The following is a 6,000-nucleotide window of genomic DNA, read 5'->3' on the forward strand; positions in this document are numbered from 1 at the left end:
GCAGCCCTCCTGCTGATAAGACTGTTTACTGATGAGAAGTTTAAACACACCTGACCTGTGTGTCCATTGTCATCGGACAGTTTAACACGCCCTGTTTTCCAAGGGTGGGGGGAAGTGTTTTGAAGTAAGAGATCTGTATAACATGTGCTTGAATAAAGTAGTCTGCTGGTTTTTACCCTACACTAAGGTGTTGTCTGGTGACTGGGGGGGGGGGGGGGGGGGCTGGAGAGTCTTGGATAGTGCTGGTTCTGGACAGAGGAAGCATTGACGGTGGAGCAAGTTTGTTTGAGGACAATGGTTCGTCACAGTATTTATTTGCCATATGTTTTTGAAAATGAAGAAACCAAATAAAATTTGCTTTTTTTCCCACAAAGTTGCAGGTTATTTCTTACACAAAGCTTGGACATACTTTTAGTTACACATTTTGCTACACATATGGAGATGCATAGAGAGGCCCAAATTCAATTTTTTTTCCCACACAGCATGAAAATACACACAAAAACACAGTCTGCTACTCTCCTTGAGTATAAGGATGCAGCACATGTGATAAGTTTTCAGCCTAGACCCATAGATGGGCTTGAAATCCAAGGAGCACCTTCAGTCTTTCGAAGGGAATAAATTAAGCATCTGGTTTTCTTGCTATCTATCATATTTTTGAAGGCCCTAAAGTACTAGGACAGTAGAAATACTCACAAAATTACCACACTTTGGAAAGAAGACACCTCAAGGTAAAAAAAAGTAAATGCTGACACTGGCTGCAATCAGAAACACTGGTACTTGTGGTGTGAGCAAACTGAAAACATTGGAGTTGACTTTATTCAGCAAAATGGAAACTCTGGCAGTGGCAGTAATCAGGCACTGGCAGTAATTTGACGTTGTCTGTGATAAGGCCCTGGCTGTAATCTGGAGATCACTGTAATCAAGTGCAGGCTGTAATCAGGGGCTGGTTGTAATAAAGAACTGGCTGTAATCTGGCACTGGCTGTAGTCTGGATATTATCTGCTACCTTATGTATTCAGGTAGGGACATTGTTATGTAAGGGAATTGTGTTCAGGAATATTGTTGGCGCTGATGATTTTTTGGGGTACTGTGATCAGGTAGGTGGCTGCAAAAAGCAGACAGTTTACATTACTCTTGCTTTTCCCATCTGTGCTTTGTGTTTGACAGGAGAGAACAGGCTATTCATCATAGACAGTGTTTATGCTCGTCACCACTGTGACTGGTCGTTCTTTTGAGCTTTTTTATGTTTTTTACTTGAGCGTTTTTGGAGCAGCACCATTCATTTGAATCGGCCTACCTCCACTCTAAAAACGCTCATAAAGATTTTTTTCAGCAATTTTACGGCGATCTATCGCTTGACAATTGCAGAGGGTTTGCACCACATTTGGGGTGCCATTGAGAAATAATGGCATTGCAAACATGTTTTGCATTTTGCTGTGATTCTGGATTCGCAGGCAGAATCGTGGCGATCCAGAACGCAATCCAGAATGCCTTGATATGAATGGAGCTTAACAGTATACACTATTTCCTGACTGTGTTCTGTGCTTTATCTTTGTGATTAACCTGTGTGCTGTTACAGGCATTGTTTACAACTGTGATCGATCACAGCAATCATATAATGCATAACCACTTTCATTGTCTTTCTACATTTTGGTATAGACCTCTTGGTAGAGGGGGGAACCAGGAGCATCAGCGGGGGTCCCAGGAAGAGGAGGACTGGGGTTGCTCTGTACAAAGATAGGATGTTAAAACCTATATGATGGGTACTAAAAGGTTAACCTATGTTTCCTGGGTACTGGGTACTGAGCCGTTAATATACATGCCCAGGAAATGAGCGCTGAGGAGATCAGCACACCAAGGCTAGGTTCACACTTGTGAGGATGGTGGGACAGTGTGTAAATCACAAATCATAAATAAAGGGGTTCTGCGCAGAACCCCTTTATTTATGATTTCTGTATTTGTGTATTGTAAACACTATTAGGTTTTGCTGCACCTTATTTGTTTTGGGCTATCACCATTAAGGAGTCTGTAGTAGCGCGGAGGCATTTTTTCATTTTGAGTGTGTAAATCACACCTGTTCTCGCACCTGCAACCACCAGCAGAAAACCATGCTGTACCTTTGCAGACACAAGGGGCTGCCATTTATTCTAAATGGCACTTCCACACATTTGAAAAATGCAGCATGTTTTCATGAGGTGTAGGCACTAAAGCAGGACTTCGCCCTAAATGGGAAGTTCTGCTTTATGTCCTCCTACCCCATTCTCCACCACATTTAGCAAAATCACTTTTTTGTGGGCTCAGGTACTTAGTTGTAAAAGACACTCATTCCCACTCTCATTCACTCTCATTCAGATTGCAGGGAGGCTGAAAAAAACTTTACCTAAATGTTGTTTTTACTCAACTAAATAGTCAGTCCCAAATATTCTTTCTTCTTCAGTGCATAATAGGTTGGGTCCTCCGTCTGCATGATGTGGCTGTTCAGTACCAGGGTTCTCTCAGGATCCATGAAAGCGATCACTAAAAGGGAACTGTTGGAGACTGACCCAGGTGGATACATCTTCACTGTTGGATAATGAGTCTCCAGCACCTGAAAATGGCACCTGGCAAGATACCCAGGCAGTGGACTTTGGTCAGTATAAAGCACTCAGCAAAGTATTTAAAAAAACATGCAGAATTGGAGGGAGGAGAGTGAAAGGGAAATGTGGGAGGGGGTTGAATATTTGCCCAGAGTTGTGCTTAAAGGAGTTGTAAAGGAAAACATTTTTTTGCCTAAAATTAATGTCTGCAAGGTAGACAGACAGAATAGTGTAATGATTCTGTTAAAAAACGAGTAAATACCTATTAAATTCCTTCATCTATATCACCTCCGGCGTTCTAGTTTCTGTTCTCTCATTCACTTCCTGGTTTGCATCGCTCGTTAATGTAAGAACTACATTTCCCAGTATGAATTGCAGCACGCCCAGTAATTCACACCTCCTTAAAGCCTCTAACACGTAAAGAGCGTCCTGCCACACAGATGTAGTTCCCTGGAGGGGGTGAGCACATTAATGACCACCGCAGTAAAGCCTCCCTTCACGGTGGTCAGTAAAATCAGACAAGCAGGAAGTGAACAGAACAGAAAAGAAATAGAGCAACTTCTGAGCAAAAACGAACAATGAGGAAGTGAAAAGAGGAATGTCTGCAGGTTAAGGATGCTTATTATGAAAAAAAAAAAAATTCATTTACAACCCCTTTAAATAGCTCTGCACAATGAGTTTTCCTTGCTGATCCTCTATCTAATACAATAGACTATCTGCAAACCACTGGATCTTCTACCTGGGTTTAAGATCATATGACGGTGCTCTTTTCCATGTACATTTTTTACACAGAAAAATATTGGTTTATTTAGTAGTGCTTTAATAAGCCTTAGGGATGCATGTGAAGCATGAATTTTAAGTACATGGCAAATTAGGGTAAACCTGTACTGGGGGAAATATCGGTACATTTATGAATTCCCTGGCGTAAGTACTGGCTCTCTCCTAAACATGCTAGTTCCCTGGCTGTAATGCTGACTCTCTTTTGTCAGTACATTCACTTTATTTGATGCATGCATGTTGAGGACCAGTGGTTTAGAAAATTTGAAGGGAAGATACAGCCAGGCATCTAGCATTTAAAACATCCTCACATATGTACTGTATAGATTCACTGAATTCTTTATAACTGTAATTCTCTTTTAAATTGAGCTGCCAGAGAATAATGACACCAATAATGCTGTTTTGTTTATTTTATCACAGGAAATTGACATAATCTGTAATTGTAATAAGGTAATGTAGATGCATCCAGTCCAGTTGGACATTATTTATCACATACAGTTTGCTCCTGGAATTATAAGAGGCAATGGTAGATTACATTTATTGATTAATATTGTACCATACTTACTGTCTACAGTCTGCTTCTTGATCTTAGGAGGAAAAGGTCATGCTTGTTCAGATATACATATCAAAGTGCATTTATGAAGATAAGTTATGAAGTGGCTCAGTATGAAATGTTGGAAGAGATAAAAGCACTTGTATATGACAAAACACCAGAAAACGTATCAAAGGTGGAAAATCACATAAACTGAGCTACAGTAATAACAAGTGTAATGCCCTGTACACACGATCGGTTCATCCGATGAAAACGGTCTGATGTATTTTTTCATTAGATATCCGAAGAAGCTGACTTTCATCAGTCGTGCCTACACACCATCGGTTAAAAAACGATCGTTTTAGAACGTGGTGATGTAAAACACAACGACGAGCTGAGAAAAATGAAGTTCAATGCTTCCAAACATGCGTCGACTTGATTCTGAGCATGCGCGGATTTTTAACCGATGGACGTACCCACAGACGATCCTTTTTTTCTATCGGTTAGTTAACCATCAGATCATTTTAAAACAAGTTCCTAGTTTTTTAACCGATGGATAAATAACCAATGGGGCCCATACACGATCGGTTAGTCTGATGAAAACGGTCCATCAGACCATTTTCATCAGACAAACCGATCGTGTGTACGCGGCATTAAAGTAATACAAGTTCAGGCTTAATTGTTTTGAAATGAAATTAGCACAGATATAAAAAAAGAGTAATATCTAAATAAATTCTTGAATACAAGATATACTGTATGCGCCTCCAGGCATAAGAAAGTGTTTGCAGGATCCAGCTGTTTACAGTGGGATCAAGAAATGTTGTATATCTATGGTATGATTCCTGTTCAAGCTTGTTTCAGTAAACAATTGATTGACCAGGGTGGATTTTTGTGACTGATGGCTATTGTTTTCCCCCAAGACAGCCAGAGCCTGTACAGCTCGGCCCTTCAAAGGTGCAAACATGTAAACATTCTAAGGCACACCCAATGTAAACCTTATACTTGAATGGTGATCGTGCACTTTAGGTCTATAGCCACCCTGAGCGTAAAGACTATCAAGAAACTACTAGCTGGATATTGGGTAGATGGTGGCTTCTTATTTTAGGTTACCCACATTTCTTTCAAGTGCTGGGGCTCCTGCCAGTAACACAGTTCATGTCCTTGTGTGACAATGCTAACTACTGTATCTAGGACAGGAAGTGTGCAAGGACTACAGAACACCCTCTCCCCATTCTGTAGTCCTCACAGAGAACTGGTAAGACTGCTAACTGATAAAAGTGCAGCAGATGAAAAGGCAAAATAAAAATAAAAAAAATAAACTTTAACTTTAAATTTCTAAGTTATATCTCTTATGCACTACCCCCCTGCTGGCTCATCCCACCACTGTGGCATAGCATCAGCTATTCCTGCCTGTCAACATGAAAGACAGGGATTGCTATGTGCTGCATCTAAATGTCAGATATTATTGACTCATCCCTCCCCTTATCCTCATAACTATTATACTTTTTATTTTTACTATTAATATTTAAACTTTTCTTTTCATTTTTTCATTTTTTTTTGTTAAGTGTTGCATAAACAATCCGCAAAACATACAAAAAAACAAACAAACAAGTTCATTCATTTGCAAATAATACTTTGTCCCAGAAACATTTTAAACTGAACAAATTATAAAAAATATATATTTTTATCTACAGTAACACCACTTATTTTAAAACTAACACTAGTCAACATAAACTAATTATTTCCAAAAATGTAAATATTTTTTGCCTATACATAAACAATAATGAAATAATTAATGTATACCTCCTAACAGTGAAGCGCTCCCTAAAAAGATTATAAAATATGGACTCAAATGTGCATGTAAACAACAAAGCTCATAAATTTACATACCGTATTTATCGGGGTATAGCGCGCTCCCGCGTATAGCGCGCACCCCTAAAGTTGCCCCATTCCTGTGGAAAAAAATATTTTTTTGTACTTACAGTTTTGGTGTCTTGCGCGGCGTCCATCGGCGAATCCGGCGTCCGTCTGCGGCTTCGGGTGTCCTCCTCGTCGGGTCTGGCGTCCTCGCGTCCTCTCCGCTCGTTTCCCGCGCCGAGTTTTGAATACTGCGCT

Source organism: Rana temporaria, chromosome 1 (assembly GCF_905171775.1).
Source record: "Rana temporaria chromosome 1, aRanTem1.1, whole genome shotgun sequence".
NCBI lineage: Eukaryota > Metazoa > Chordata > Amphibia > Anura > Ranidae > Rana > Rana temporaria.